At 37.9% G+C, this 17,482-nt stretch overlaps 1 pseudogene; it reads right to left on the reverse strand.

Annotated features, from left to right (window-relative positions):
• Window positions 1-14,616: 14,616 nt before the first annotated feature.
• On the reverse strand, window positions 14,617-15,398 carry LOC150013004 (transcription factor Spi-C pseudogene; annotated as a pseudogene).
• Window positions 15,399-17,482: the final 2,084 nt, after the last annotated feature.

The following is a 17,482-nucleotide window of genomic DNA, read 5'->3' on the forward strand; positions in this document are numbered from 1 at the left end:
AGTGGCAGGGAGAGCAATCCTGGCTGCAGTCAAACCCTGGCAGCTCGCGACCCCAACGCTGGGAAAAGAAGCCACCACATTGCCTGGAACAGTGAGGCCCAGAGGGCGGGAGGATGGATCCCGGTCTCCTAGCAGAATAACTGCAGGAATCCATCTTGGACCCCCGACCCCACACAAAGTGCCACAGCGCTGTGAAATAGGTTGCGGATCGCCACCGGTAGCTGGTCAGTGACGACAAAGTGCCACAGCACAGTGAAAAAGGTTGCTGAACTGCCGCTGGTCGCTGGGTAGCGACGACAAAGGGCCACAGCATGGCAAAAAATGTTGCGATCGCTGCTGGTCGCTGGGTTGTGACAAGTACACAGGCACTGCCTGTACAGCCAGCCCAAGAAAGCAAAATGCAAATTTATCAAAATGAGGCAGACAGCTATAGAAATCCTGGTAGCGCAGCTCACCAGGCAACAGATGAAGAATCTGACAGATGAACAAATAAGAAACCTGTCAGAGGCTCAGTTCAGGGCCATTGTTATCAGGTGGCTTACAGAATTAACAAAAGATCTGGAAAAAGATGAGAAAGGAGTGAAAAACACTCATACTGAAAAGAACAAAACCACATATGAGACAGATGGTGAGGAAATAAAATCCAGAGTTCAAATCAACAAACCGGAACATAGAGAAGGAACAAACAGTCTACCAGTGCAGAGAGAGGAAACAGGAAGCAAGGAAAATGAGGAGAGGATCAGAAACCTCTGGGACAGCTATAAAAGACCGAACATAAGAATAATTGGTTTGCCAGAGGGCGAAGAAGATAAACTAGAAATTGAAAAAATAAGTGAAAATATAATAAAGCAGAACTTCCCAAACTTGGGGAAGGAAATAGACGTACAGGTCCAGGAAGCACAGAGAGTTCCAGAAAAACTGGACCCAGTGAGAAACACTCCAAGAAAAATTATAATCAAAATGTCAAAAATTAAAGATAAAGAGAGAATCTTAAAAGCAGCAAGAGAGAAGAAAAGAATCATGTACAAAGGGGTCTCAATTAGACTATCAGCTGACTTCTCAAGGGAGATCCTGCAGGCAAGAAGGGATGGCAAGAAATATTCAAAGTAATGAATATCCAAAACCTACAACCACTGATACTCTATCTAGTGAAATTGTCATTCAGAACAGAAGGGCAGGGAAAGTGCTTCCAGGACAAAATAAAACTGAAGGTGTTCATTAGATCCAAACCACTATTATATGAGATGTTAAAGGGACTGGTTTAGAAAAAGGAGGGTCAAAACTATGAACACTAAAATGAAAACTGTATGACAAGAAACAACAACAGAAGCTAGGGAATTGAAACAAAGGCAAACTAAATAGGCAACGAGAGTGGGAAAAGAACTATAGGTATGGGGAGCATATTAGGGGGAGGTCAGCAGGGAGGGGTAAGGGGGAAAGGGAGGGAGGTGGTACAGGAATTAAGAAGCATAACAGGAGGGAATGGAGAAGATAGGAAGAGGCTGAGAAGAACTATATGCACAACCAATGGACATGGACTTAAAGGGGGGGGCCAACTGGAGAGAGGGGGGCCACCAGGTGGAGGTAAGCAGCGGGAAGGGAAATTGGGACAACTGTAACAGTATAATCAATAAAACACATTTAAAAAAATAAAAAAAATAAAAAAAATAAAATGTGTAACTGCTTTTCTCCAGCCTGTGGCTACTGCCACGGCTGCCTCCACCACACTTTGTCCTCACTACCCCGGCTCCGCCCCTCCTACCTGTTTGGATGAGTATTTTTTTCTTTATATTTTTGTTTGTTGGACTTCCATACAGCTTGATTTTCTGGAATTTCTGGTGGTTTCTAGTTTTGAGATAGTTGTATTTCTTCTTAGTTATGGAGAGGGATGCAGTGCATCTGTCTATGCCTCCATCTTGACTGGAAGTCCAGAATTTTTTAATTGGTTCAAAAGTTCAGGTAAGAAAAGCTTCTCCAGATGTAGATGGTCTCTGGAACCATATTCTAATTTTCAAAGGAGCTATTTCTCCCCCCCCCCCCCTCTCTCTCTCTCTCTCTCTCTTGAAGGAAAAATGAGCGAAACTCCTTTTATGATGTTTTTTGAATGGTTATTTGTTAAAATTAGCTACATTGTTCAATATCTCTTTAAAAGGCTCAACAATATTAAATACATGTATATTTATTAAATATATCTGTATAGATTTACCAATATGCTCTGGATTTTGACACACTTAATTTTAAGTATTGTGTAAATACTAAAGATATTAGTAAAAATGATAATACTAGTAAAAAATAATGTGTGCGAGCAGAGGTTTTAAACCCCTATTTATAGTTTTCTTTTTGGTTAAAATTTTCCAAATACGACTAAGGACAGTTTGGGGGATTTGTTTGGCAAAGGGTGGGGCAGTGGGGTATTTTGGAGTGGTAACCGCATAAACAATAATAACATATGTTAATATTTATTGGATACTTAATATAGGTCAGGTATGTATTTAGCATACACACACACACACACATATATATAGTCTCACTTAATCCTCTAATCACTCTATAGAAGGTGACTATTTTTATAAAATTTAATGTTTTGAATGCACTAAAATGGACTACCTTCATTCTATAGTCAAGGAAACTGAAATTGGGTCCAAGGTAATAAAGATGAACTGCTAGAGCTACGTCCAGATAGTTTGGGTTCCAGTTTTTGTTCTGTGATGTAGTATATTTGATATAACCCACCACATTCTACAGAAAGAGCATTATGCACACATGTTAAGTAGCCATCCACCTCCACTGTTACCACGTTTTCTTTCCAATACTACAAAGAGTGTGAAGAAAATTTTTGTTGTCACTTTTAGCTGCATAGTGGAATGTCTGGATGTTTACAAAAATAAGTAAAGTCTCAGAACATTTCAATGATTGCTTATTAAGGTACCTTTCTTTTTGACATTTTGAATGTATGTTTATCCATCAATACCCACACAAATGTGTGTGCGTTTGTGTGTGTGTGTGTGTATAGATAGATAGATAGATAGATAGATATTTTATTTTATTTTTTACATACACACATGTAAAAATCAATGTCTATCAGTTTCTTCCTGCTTTGACTTTTTGGCACAAGGGAAGGAAACTAGTTGAATTTGGTTGAAATGGAATTGGTTCAATCCCCAATAGCTGTTGTCTCTTCCTCTCTTCAATCACTGGGTTCATCAGAATCTGTAAAACCAGTCACCTTCAGTTATATTGGAGTATGTAGTTGATATTTGACTTTGTATGGAAACCCAGTCTGTATGTTACCCAACCTAACCTACTTGGATCTAATTTTTTTTTTTGCAGGAAAAAATGAGCTAAACTCTTTATGAAAATCCTTGATGTTTTGTGACTTATTTTTCCTGAAAATGTGCTGCATCGGTCAAGAACTCTTAAAAAAGAACTACTAGGTCTTTCCTAAATGTATACTCTACATCACTTTTTGGACAAGCATTCTAATTATTCATGACTTTAGCAATTTTAAATAGCGTTTCATCAGTCATTATTTATAATGTTTTTATAAAGTGCAGTATTACTGTAAAAGATAACCATATATTTTTGTTATATATTTACATTTTCTGTAGTAGTAAAGAGGAAGAGCAAACAGTATCAAATTAGATCAGTCAAATTTATGACAAATATATGCAATGTAGTTTATATATATATGAAAAAAATGAATATTACCAACTATAGTTCTATTAAGATGTTGATAAACAGGCAAACAGGTATTAGAATGTTATTTCAAAGAAGAGAATATTAAGAACACTCACATTGGGATAAACACTCCTCAGCTCTTACTTGGGCAAGTTAGTTGATTCTGCTGAGCTTTTGTTCTCTTATGAACAAAATGGGGATGATAATACCAACAACTACTTTTATAGTATATTGTGTATCCTATGGTAAGGCCTCATGCATGATAACTAAATTTCACTGCAGTGTATAAATAAGTTTATTTGTCCTAAGTAAGTACAATTCTAATACGTTGCCTATAAATGTGTTTTTTTTTTAGTGTACATTTTCTTCTATAATAAGAAAATGCAGCTCCTCAAATATCTAATACTGTTTAAAGTCATTATTTACCATCTTGTTGAATATGAAAGCCTTCCTATCCTACTTTGTCTTTGTGGGGTTTTATTCTCAGAATTATACATTGTCTCTTTTTCAATGTTTGAAAAATTATTTTGATGCAAACTGATTATAATCTTCAGGGCTACCTGGATTTCCATAAATGAATAGTTCAAGTAGAAGACACTTGATTCACAGAATGACCTTAGTTTGAGCTCAATCAGAAGGAACATTTTTAAAGATGTAAGGTGACTGCCCATACAGTAGAGGTAGTGAACCATTTTTTATAGCCTAAAATGTCAAATCCTTTCATTATAGTTAAGAAGAGTAATATAAAAGAAGGTCATATGCCAACATCCAATTTATGAGAATGTGATTTGTATTAATCTAAATCATTGAAATTATGGCACCTTATAAATTTCTCTTGCTACAAGAGTATCATCATTTAACATATTAAATATTGATAAAATATGTTTAAGAGATTACTTAAACTATGTTACAATATGTAAATAGATTATTTAGTATTTCAGAATTACATAAATGAAAGATATAAATGAGTGAAGTATGTTAGGTTTCTCAGGGTGATGTAGGTTAACATAAATACCTAAATTGTCAGAAAGTTTCAGAAATAAAAACCTTAAAGAGAAAACTTCTTCTCAGGCATGTGGGTGAGCCATCTTGGAAGTGGCTCCTCCAGCCCCAGTCAAGCCTTCAGATGATGTGAACTTAGTGGAAATTATGACTGAAACCACATGACAGACCTTGAACCAGAACTACCCAGTTAGATCACATCTGGATTCGTGATCCTCAAAAACTGTGTGTAATAGAAATAGTTTGCTGTTGTTTTAAGCTGCTAATTGGGGGAGGTAATTTGATCTGCAGCAACAGATAACTAATATAACCTTCTAAACTGAGTTAGTCACTTTTATTGAAAACTTTTACTTCAATAATTGAAATGATTTAAATTAGGCATAAATGTGAATTATTTTCCCTATTTTATTGCAAGCTACCAAAATTCTCACAGATAAATAGTACATCTTGATATTGGACTTTTGTATTTAATCCTTCGTACTAGCATCTCAGGAAGAAGAGACATAGCTATCCTGGTGATGATGATGAATGTTTCATTAGAATTACAGCGACCCTCTTCAGAATTGTGTGTGAAATAACTTTAGGGGAAATGATTACTAAGGTGAGATACGTAATGCTTTAATAGAATGATAAAAATTGTTGAACATTTGAGTTTATAACCACTTGAAAATAAATTGAAAAACTGTATTATTCTAGCAAAATAATAATTATTAGTTTAATAATAAATATATTGAAAATATGCATTAAATCCATCTGATCTATTGTGTCATGTAAGGCCACTGTTTTCTTGTTAATTTTCTGTCTGTAAGATCTATCATTGATGTCAACAGGATGTTAATATCCCCTACTATGACTGTATTACTGTAGATCTCTCCCTCTGTGTCCATCAAGATCTGCTTTATATATTTAGATGCTCTTGTGTTGGGTGCATAAATGTTTAAAAGGGTTATAGCCTCTTGTTGAATTGATTCCTTTATCTTTATGTTGTGTCCTTTGTCTCTTATTATAGCCTCTGTTTTAAAGTCTTTATGTCTGATATAAGTATTCGTACTCCAGCATTTTTTTTTCATTTCTAATTTCATGAAATATCTTCTTCCATCTCTTTATTTTTAGTCTGTGCTTATCTTTGGTTTTACAGTGGGTCTCAAGACAGCCTATATATGGGTCTTGTTTTCTTATCCATTCAGCTTCCCTATGTCTTTTGATTGGAGCATTTAAGCCATTTACAGTTAAAGTTGATTGTTGACAGGTACATATTTATTGTCATTTTATTCTTTCTAGCTATGTCCCTCTGTTTTTGTTTTTGTTTTTTAATTTCTTCTTCTTAAAGAAGACTGTTTAACATATCTTATAATAGTAGTTCAGTGATAATAAACAGTTCTGGCTTTTTCTTTAATTGGAAACTCTTTATTTCTTCTATTTTAAATGATAACATTTTTGGGTAAAGTAGTTTTAGTTATAGATCATAGTTCTGCATTACTTTGAATATTTCATGCATATCCCTATTAGCCTGATCTGTTTCTATTGAAATCAACTAATAGTCCTATGAAAGTACCCTGGGACTTATGGCCACGATGGAGGCATAGACCAAATAGACCGACCCTCTCTGTCTCCCTCCACAACTAAGGAGGACTAAAACTACCGCAAAACCAAAAATAACCAGAAGTTCCAGAAAGTAAAGCTACATGGAAGTCCAATGTATGAAGTCATAAACAAGTGGTGCTCATCTGGATGGGTAGGAAGGGTGAAACCACGGCTGACACATGGAACTATGCTAGAGGGGGCAGCTGCAGCAGTGAACAGCGGGACCTGGTAAGCAGACACCCATATTTTGGAGGAGGAGAGGAGCGCCTGGAAGCCAGCCCTGACTGCAGACCAGACCTGTCGGCTCATGATTCGAAGGCCAGGGAAGGCAGACCCCATTGTCTCAGACTGTGAGGCCCAGAGGGATGGAGGAGGAAGCTTCCAGGTCCTCATCAGAGAGTAACAGCAGGAATCCATCTTTGGCCCCCGCCCCCACGCAAAGCGCCACTGTGTGGTGAGAAAGGTTGCCAGGTTGTGATGAGCACACTGGGCTCCATCCAATATAACGTAGGAGGTGTGCCAGCACCCCACCCAAGAAGGAAGTATAAATAAATCTGTCAGAATGGCAGAGGTAATGATTGAAATATCAATCACACAGCTAATGAAAAAACAAATAAAAGACTTGACTGAATAACAAATAGTGAATCTTTCTGAGTCTCAGTTCAGAGCTATAGTCATAAGACAGCTTACAGACCTAACAGCAGGGCTGGATCAAGACAGGGAAGGAATGAAAGCTAGTCCTGCTGAAAGGAACAAAAATACATAGAAGACAAGTGGTGAGGAAGGGAAAGCCAGGGATCAGATCAACAAATCGGAACATAAGGAGGGAAATAATAGTCAACCAGTGCAGAAAGAGGAAACAAAAAGTGAGGAATATGAGGAGAGGCTCAGAAACTTCTGGGACAGCTATAAGCGAACAAATGTTTGAATTATAGGATTGCCAGAGGGTGAAGAAGAAGAACTAGAAATAGAAAAATTATGTGAAAAAATAATGAAGCAGAACTTCCCTAACTTGGGGAAGGAAATGAACTTACATGTCCAGGAAGCACAGAGAGTTCTGGATAGGCTGAACCCATGGAGAACCACACTAAGACACATTATAATCAAAATATCAAAAATTAATGATAAAGAGAGAATCTTAAAAGCAGCAAGAGAGAAGAAGAGAATTATGTACAAAGGGGTCCCAATAAGACTATCAGCTGATTTCTCAAAAAAATACTCGGCAGATAAGAAGGCACTGGCTAGAAATACTCAAAGTAATTAAAAGCAAAAATGTACAGTCACGAATACTCTATCCAGCGAATCTGTCATTCAGAATAGAAGGGCAGAGAAAGTGCTTCCAGGACAAAGTGAAACTGAAGGAGTTCATCAGCTCCAAACCACTGTTATATGAAATGTTAAAGGGACTTGTTTAGGAGAAAGAGGATCAAAACTATGAACATCAAAATAAAAACTGTATCATAACAACCAACAACAGAAGCTAGGGGACCAAAACAAAGGCAAACTAAGTAGGCAACGAGAGTGTGAAAAGAATTATAGGTATGAGGAATATTATGGGGGGAGGTCCGTGGTTGGGGTTATGGGGGAAAGGGAGGGAGATGGTACAGGAATTAAGAAGCATAGTAAGAGGGAGTGGAGTAGACAGGAAGATGTTGAGAAGAACTATATGCACAACCAATGGGCATGGACTAAGGTGGGGGACAACTGGAGGAAGGGGGCATCCCAGGGTGGAGGGGAGCAGGGGGAAAAGAAGTTGGGACAACTGTAGCAACATAATCAATAAAATTAAATTAAAAATTGAAAAAAAGGGAAAGTACTCTGGAAGATAACTAAATGTCCTTCTCTTGCTGTTTGTAGGATTCTCTCTTTGTCTTTTAACTTTTACCATTTTAATTATGATGTGTCTCGTGTGGGGCTCTTTGTTTTCATTTTGTTTGAGACTCTCAGCACTTCCTGGATGTATGTGTTCTGTTCTTTCACCAAGTTAGGGAAGTTTTTCATCATTATTTCTTCAAATAGGCTTTTGACATCTTGTTCTGTCTCTCCTTCTTCTGATATCCCTATGATGCAGACGTTGTTACACTTCATGTCATCCCAAAGATCATTTAAATTATCTTTTATCATTCTTTCTTTCTGTTGCTCTGATTTGTTTTTCTCTTCTACCATGTCCTCCAAATCAACAATTTGATCTTTTATTTCATCTAACCTATTTCTTATTCCTTCTTGTGTATTCTTCATTTCTGATATTATATTCTTTATTTCTGACTGGTAATTTTTTATGGTTTCTATGCTTTTTTTCGTGCTTACTATCTCATTGTTTAGATTCTCACTGATTTTAGCCATTCTTCAAGTTTCTTGAGCTCCTGTTATAAACATTATTTTGAACTCTAGATCTGGCATATTGCTTGCTTTCATTTCATTTAGCTCTTTTTATGGAGATTTCTCCTGTTTTTTCATTTGGGCAATGTTTCTTTTTCTCCACATTTGTGTTTATTTCTGTGTATGAGGTAGATCTTCTATGTCTCCTTACTGTGGTAGTATAGCCTTATGTATAAGATGTCCTGTGGGGCTCAGTAGTGCAGTCCCCTTGAGCACCTGAGCTAGGTGCTCTAAGAATATTCCTTGTGTGTTACATGAGCTCTTTTGTTACAGTGGAGCTTTGATTGCTGTTAGCCTATCCATAGGTGGAACTGATCCTCAGGTTGGCTGTGTATGAGGATCAACCCTGACCACAGTGTATGAACTGCTGTGCTACAGCTAACGTCACAAAGCAGAATTTAGTCCAGCAGGGTCTAATGCCTGAAAAGATGACCCTTTGTGTATGCTGCTTATGGAGCTATTTGAGTCATGCTCTGATATGGTTGTCCAAAGCCTGCCACTAGGTGTGTTGGTTCTGAGGACTCTTGAGAAGAACTCTGGTATAAGTCAATGTTAGGTGATTCATGTGACAAGCCCTAAGCTACTTGTTTGGAGCTACAAAGTAATCCAGTGTTTAGCTGCCTTTTCTGGGTATACATGGAAGGTCACCAGGCTGTGTACCAAGGCTGGCTTCCACCAGTTCCAAGCCCAGGGGAAGATCAGCAAAAGGTTCAAGGCACCCTGAAATCTGACTTTGCTTGTTGGCTGCCTGTTAGGCTCAGTCCCTGAGAAAGCCTCCATCCGTAAGCAACATGCATGGGTAGGTTCTCATTAAATCACAAGGCAGGGGTAAGTGGTGTTCAATAGTGATGTCCACATATTCAAACTCAGTGCAAGTACTAGACTTTTGGCCCCTCAGCAAAAGTCTCAGGCTACACCAAAGTCAGCATCACTTGCCGGGAGCCTTCAGACCTTTGTGGTGGGGCAGGGTTTCAGGGTGACTTCACAGTGAAGGCAGCAGAGTTCATCAGACTAAAATAAGTTAAGATTTGGCCATGTTGAAGGAGGGTTCTGCACAGAACTGGTAGTGCTATTTGGTGGTGCAAGGGAAAAATGGTCCTCACCCAGAGCCACAAAAGTCAGTCTCCCCTTGTCCATCTCTTCCACCCTCTGAGTCTGCCCAAACCTCTTTGAGAGCCTTTCAAGAAAGTCTGCAATGCAAGCCCTGACTGGCCACAGCCAGCTGACCCACTACAAGGTGGGAGCATGCCAGGGATGGGCCACTGGAAGTCAGGAGGGTGGGGCTAGTGCATTTTCCCAAGTTGATGCTATATGCAGGGGAGTGCTAAGCCCAAGAAAGATGGTATCTATGGAAGATAGACTCAGCACAGGCAAAAGTGGGCCAGTCATGTTCAAACTCAGGTCAGGGCTGGCTATGTGGATGTGGAATACAGGTGGTGCCCTCTACCAGAAATTTATCTCAAGCCCTGGAGGATAACCTCATTCCCTGTGGGTAGAGGGTTGTACAAAGTCAGGGCTGGGACTGATCTGGGAGCAGAAGGCCCAGTGAGCAGAAACAGAGCAACTAAGCAACTGGGCAGGGCAGGCTTGAGACCTCTGGACCAGCAACTGGTCACCGTAATTGCAGAGCTCAACCCAGGTCATGAAACAGCAGCTGGTGGACACAGACCCTCTCCCTGTCACCACCAGTGAGGGGCAGGTGTGCCACATCACTGAGGGCCAGAGAAGGACAGTCATGAATGTGGCCACCTGGGAGTCTGGAGACCCAGGACCCATGGGCGGCCAAAGAAGGAGACCACCCATGAAGCTGCTCAGACTCCACAGCCAGAACACAATTTCCATCTCCAACCCAGAACAAGGTGCTCACCTTAAACAAACCACGCTGGAGGACCTGGAGCCCAAGGAAGCACAGCTCAAGGGTGAGTAGGTGGGGGAGGTGGGGGGGTGGAAGTACATGCGAGCTTATGGGCAGGGGTCAGTGCCAGACAAGGAGCACCTGTGAGCCTTGCCAGGAGCAAAGACCAGCCAGATCACCTGTGTGTTGCACTATCTGTGGGGAGGTTGCCCTGGGGTGGGTTGTGGGCTCTGGCTGTGTCCCATCTGAGGGGCGGGTGCACATGGAAACGCAAGCACATGGATAATCTTTGTTTCCTCTTGCAAACCCAGCATGAGCACAGGAGGTAGAGCCCTCTTGTTTCAACACCTGTCGTACATCCCGAGGAGCTCGATGCAGGGACAGACCACGAGGCCGCTCCAGATTCAGAAGGGTGTCCACCTCCAGCTGTCATGCCACCTCCAGAAGCCCTTCCAGCTCTGGCCTGTGCAGCATCTCCTGACCTCGCTGAGGCCCCACCAACCCCTGCCTGAGAAGCCCTCCCTCAAACCTGCTCTGGTTCCTCCTCAGAGGAGGAGCTGCCTCTGGAAGAAGCAGCAGGGCCAGCTCTTGAGCTGCCTATGGAGCCTGTTCTCTCCCATCAGGTGAATATTTTTACCTTCATTCTTTGATCTTTTTAAAAAACTATTTTTATTGTTATGTTTTTTATTTCTCCATGGCATGATCCAGATTTTTGTTTTTTTTAAATTTTCATTATTTGGGTTTTTTCCTTGTATTCTTTTCTTTTCTCTCCTTTTATCCATTGTTTTTCCATGATGTGATTCATTTTAAGTAATAAATAAAAGTTATTGTTTGTGTTTTAAATTGTGCCATTCCTGAGCATGACATACATTCACAGTGCTATGCAAGCACCACCACCACTGTCTAATTGCAGGTTGTGCTGCCACCCAGAAAGGAAACCCTGCACCAGAAGTACTCACTCCCCACTCCTGCCCCTGGCAACCCTTGCTTTCTGTCTCTGCTCCTTTACCTATTCTGGATGTTTCCTATAAATGGAATCTTACAAATGTGCCTTTTTGTATCCACTCACATATTTTTTTTTAGTTTTTATATGAAATAGCATTTTGATTATTTCAAAGTGAAATTTCAGATGGAGTAGGGATCAAAGGTTAAAAAAAAAAGACAGAAAAAAGAAAAGGAAGAAGCCCTTTAAGTCAGTGTGTCGATAACCTTGGTGTAGAGACCACTGTGCTAAGTGTGACCCCAGAGCCAGAAGCCAATCAGGACTACTCTAAAAAATTCAAGAGAAGGGAAGACTCTCAAGCTCATTATACCAGGTCAGCATTACCCTAATACTAAAACCAGATAAAGACACTACAACAAAAGACAATTACAGGCCAATGTCCCTGATGAACATAGATGTAAAAATCCACAACAAAATATTAGCAAACCTAATCTAGCATTACACTGAAAAGATCATACACTATGATTAATTGGGGTTTATTCCTGGGATACAGGGTTGATACAATATTTGCAAGTCAATGAACATAACACACCACATAAACAAAATGAATGATAAAAATTATATGATCATGGCAATAGACACAAAATGGCATTTGATGAAATTCAGCACCCATTTGTGATAATAACTCTCAGCAAAGTTGGAATTCAGAGAACAATCTGAACAAATAAAGGCCATATTTGACAAACCCAAACCAACATCATGCTCAGTAAGCAATGATTAAAAAATATTTCCCTTACTATCAGGGACATAATAATATGGATGTCCACCTTCACTTCTGTTATTCAGCATAGTACTGGAAGTCCTAGTCACAGCAGAGAAGAGAAAAAAAAGGCATCCAAATTGGAAAAGAGGAAGTAAAACCTTCATTATTTATAGATGTCATAATACAGTATACACAGAACACTAAAGAGTCCATCAGAAAAGCACTAGAACTGCTCAATTGAATTCAGTAAAATAACAAGTTACAAAATAAATATCCAGAAATCAGTTGTACTTTATATACCAATGATGAACTATCAGGAAGTGAAACCAAGAAAAAAATTCTATTCATAATTGATTCAGAAAATAATACACCTAGGACTAAATTTAACCAAGGATCTAAAAACCTGGACTTGGAAATTATAAGACAATGTAGAAAGAAATTGAAAAGATAAAAATAAGTGAAAGCATATACCATGTTCATCAATAGAAAGAATTAACATTATTGAAATGATCATACTACCCAAAGCAATCTACAGATTCAACACATTTTCTACCAAGATACCAATGACATATTTTACAGAACTAGAATATTTCAAAAATGTGTATGCAGCCACACACACACACACACACACACACAATAGCCACTGTATTCCTAAAAAAGAAGAGTACAGTGGGAAGAATCATGCTACCTGATAGAAAAGTATATTACAAAGCCACAGTAATCAAACAGCATGGTACTAGTATAAACACAGACTATACATCAATGGAGCAGATAGAGAACCCAGAAATAAACCCACAACTTTATGGTCAATTAATATTTGGCAAAGGAGCCAAGAATATACAATGGAGTAAAGACAGTCTATTCCATAAATAGTGTAGGGGAAATTGGACAGATATGCGCAAAAAAAAAAATGAAGCTAGACCGCCTTATTAAGCCTTATGCAAGAATAAACTCAAATGGTTTAAAGACTTAAATGTAAGACACAAAACCATAAAAATCCTAGAAGAAAACAGAGGCAGTAAACTCTCACACATTTATCTTAGCAATATATATATATTTTTGATATAGTTTTTGTATAACAAAGGGAACCATCAACACAACGAAAAGACAGCTCACTGAATGGGAGAATATTTTTATCAATGATACATCTATTAAGGGGATAGTATCCAAAATTTATAAAGAACTTATACAATTCCACACAAAAAACAAAAAATCCAATTTAAAAATGGGAAAAAAACCTGAATAGGCAATTCTCTAAAGAGAACATACTGATGGCCAATGGACATATGAAAAAATGCTCAGTGTCACTAATCATCAGAGAAATGTAAACTAAAACGACAATAAGATACCACCTCACAACTTTCAGAATGGCTATCATCAATAAATCAACAAACAAGTGCTGGTGAGGATGTGGAGAAAAGGGAACCCTCATACATTGCTGGTCATAATGCAGACTGGTGCAGCCACTGTGGAAAACTGTATGGAGTTACCTCAGAAAATTAAAAATGGAAATGCCTTATTACCCAGCGATTCGACTTCTGGGGATATATCCAAAGAAACCTGAAACACTAATTCAAAAGAATATATACACCCCTACGTTCCTAGCAGTGTTATTTACAGTAGCCATGGTTTGGAAGCAACCTAAGTGTTCATCAATAGATGAGTGGTTAAAAAACCTTGGTACATTCATACAATGCAATATCACTCCTCTGTAAAAAGTATGGAAATCTTATCTTTTGCAGCAGTCTGGATGGACCTAGAGAGGATTATGGTCAGTGAGATAAACTAATCAGCAGAAGACAAATACCATATGATTTCACTTATATGTAAAATCTAATGAACAACAAAATAAAAACAGACTCATAAATATTGAAAACAGACTGACAGCTATAATAGGGGAGGCAGTTTGGTGTTGGGTGAAAGAATTAAACAAATGAACAAACAAACAAAAATCTCATAGGCACAGAAAATAGTATGGTCATGGCCAGAGGGAAAGGGAGTGAGGGAGGTAAAAGAGGGTAAAGGGGAGACAAATGGTGATAAATGAAGACTTGATTTCGGTGTTGAACACACAATACAATATAGATATGATGTATTATAGAGTTGTGCATCTGAAATCTGTGTAATATTAACCAATGTGACCCCATAAATTATTTAAAATTAAATAAAAGGAATAAATGTATTTAATGTTTGTATTATGTGCTATCTGCCTTGATATTTGAGTTTACAATAGAAATACAGGTATATAAGTATTTAATTTAATTTAATTTAATTTTTGTTGAATATATTTGGGTGATATAGGTTAATAAAATCATATAGATTTCAAGTGTACAGTTCTATAAGACATCGGCATATCGTATTATGTGTTCACAAATTTTAGATGTTAAGAAATCATAATATGTAAGACTGCATTTAGCAATCAGGATAACTTAGCTCATGGTAATTGACATATGTATAATTACAATTTGCACTAGTTACTTAAACTTAGATACCCTTGATCAGGTTGAACATACTGTGAGTAGAAGATCTCTTTTTCCAAGACATAAGATGGAGGAAGTCTTTGGAGAATGGCCCATTGAATTTGTAAGTTTGTTTTCTCCAGATTTTGGTGATGTCCCCAGTTCTTCCGTAATTCCACAGTGCTCTGGTCATTTTCTGATAAGTCATGGTCTTCTGGTTGCCTTTTCTTTTCACCCAAAATTGGGCAAGTTTTACTTTGTTTTTGATGCAAACTGGAAGATGCTTTTGGTTTTACCTACCCACTGAATACAAGGTGACATCTCAGGATTACACAGGTATTCATGAAGGTATTTGAACAGTTGGGGCTTCTTGCTGTCTTTTACTCGCTTTTGCTGGAGAACAGGAGGATGTACCAGCTGGTTTTCAGGGATGGTCTCCAGAGATTGATTAATATTTCCTTCAAAACAGAGGTCCGCAGCATTCTTTATTACTGTTCTCCGATTATAGACAAGTACCTCTGGAGGCAGCATACCATAGCAATTGGAATTTCCTCTAGTATGGGAACAGTGCTTGATGAAAGTCAGGCTTTTTTTTTTTTTTTTTTTGTAATCTGAGGAATACTGAAGATCTCCAGTTAAATGTTGCCACAGAACCTCAGAAGCATCTTCAAACACTTGACCTAGCTTATCTTGTTCAACACAAGCCATACTTCATTAATAAATTGACAATTCAGGAAGACATCAACCTTTTATAATTATAAGCATCATTTTTGTTTCATTAACATCAGAGTGGCCAAGGCAGAACTGTCAAGAACTCATATTCTCTTTTAATATTATTTGGTGTTTATTTTTATAACTGGGAGCACCTAAATTTATTTATTTTATCTCATAAATAAGGATTATGATCTTCATCAAATTGCACAAAACCAATTGATTCTACTTCGGAGCTACAATAAAAATGCTGCATCTTGGTTCTTACATAGAGCAACAATAAAATGTTTCATTCTTTATTAATGTTCAAAGTTGTATCAAAGGAGTGTTGCTATTTTATAAAAGATAAAGAGCAATGACTTTGGGATTCTAATTCTAGCACTAAGCTTCATGACTGCTTTTCCATATACTAGCAAAGTGGCCTTGGACATGTCACTTAAACTTTGTGAGTCTTGATTTCTGTTTTTCTATAAAAGTGGAATAATAACTTGCTCTTATTAACTATATGATTACTGGGAAGATCAAATATATAGTGAGTATTAAAGCATTGTCAAACTTAAAGCAGCATTATTATTATTGCTCTTTTGTTTGTTTTTATCATGTCTTTAACAAAAAGAGGATGCATTTTAAACTAACTGTTGATAATATGTCACAATAGATAATACTGTAGTAATTAATAAGAACAGGTATAATAATCAGTATTGACATTGATTCTGAATTAATATTACTGGGCATGTGAAATGTTTACAAGTGCATTTAAGTTTACCTGACAACACAATCATTTAATTATTAAGTAATATAAAATATATTATTCATGTTAGTTGAGCACTGTTGAACAAGTTAGAAGTGACATTTAAAAGAGAGTGGAGGACTTAAGTGTGAATCAAGCTCATATTTGCCAAAATAGGTACCTGCTATTTCTACATATTTTATGGATAAAAATATTTTATAGTTTATTCACACTAGACATATTTGTCTTCATGTAAATCCCTGTGTTGTAAAGGCTATTTCTATAACAAGTTTTGTACTGCATTCATTGACATTAATAATATATTGAGATAAAAGTTTTAAAAGCTTGGATATATTTTGGAGAAAAGGAAGGACTGCATGAAATCAAAATTAATGTAACCATTATTTAAACTGAGATTGGTTTTCAATGCCATGAATTCTCTTTTTTAAGTATATTTTATTAATTATGCTGTTACAGTAGTCTCAACGCCCCCCCCCCAACCTGGTACCCACTTCCCTCCAGCAATCTTCTCATTAGTTCATGTCCATGGTTCGTGCATCATGTAAGTTCTTTGGCTTCACCCTTTCCTATACTATACTTAACACAACCCAGTCTATTTTGTTCCTACCAATTACGCTTCTTGATCCCTGCACAATTTCCCCCCTTGCTCCCTGTGAGGACAATAGAGTCTGTCAGGCTCCCTCACCCCAGATGCCCAGGTGTGGGCTGCTAAGAGATAATAATTAGATTCACATGCGCAGAGCACTCGCAGTTATATAAGCATTGATGTCATATTTTTGCTAGTAGCTGGCTTTGTCTATGCATAGTATATAAGTGGTGCCAAGTGACAGGGGTGGAGTGCACAGCGAGTGGTGAGAGGTTGGTGCAGCGAATAGTGGGGTGCATGCATGAATACTGTAATGTCTGCAATAAGGGAAATGTCAGATTCCCACCTTGCCTTGCATATTCTTCCAATTGCTGGACAAGAAGGGCCAGCCTTGGTTTCAATGACACTCCCACTTCCTCCTCCCAGTTGATAACCCTTCAAATGATCCCCAAACCTTTGATCCTGATCCTGTTCTGGTTGTTTTCTTTGTTTTTGTTTTTTGTTTTTGTTTTTTAGATTCAGTTGTTGACAGTTGTGACTAGTATGTCTATTTGCTTGGCCAAATTAGGGAAGTTTTCTTTTTTTTTTTTTTCAAATACATTTTCAATTTCTTGCTCTTCCTCTTCTCCTGGCATCCCTGTGATTCAGATGTTGGCACATTTAAAGTTGTCCAAGAGGTTCCTAATCTTCTCTTTATTTTTATTTTTTCAATTCTTGTTTTTTATTTTTGTTCTGAGTGAATGTTTATTTTTTTCCTTTTATTTCAAATGG

Source organism: Furipterus horrens, unplaced genomic scaffold (genome assembly GCF_987537825.1).
Source record: "Furipterus horrens unplaced genomic scaffold, mFurHor1.1.pri manual_scaffold_4, whole genome shotgun sequence".
Lineage (NCBI taxonomy): Eukaryota > Metazoa > Chordata > Mammalia > Chiroptera > Furipteridae > Furipterus > Furipterus horrens.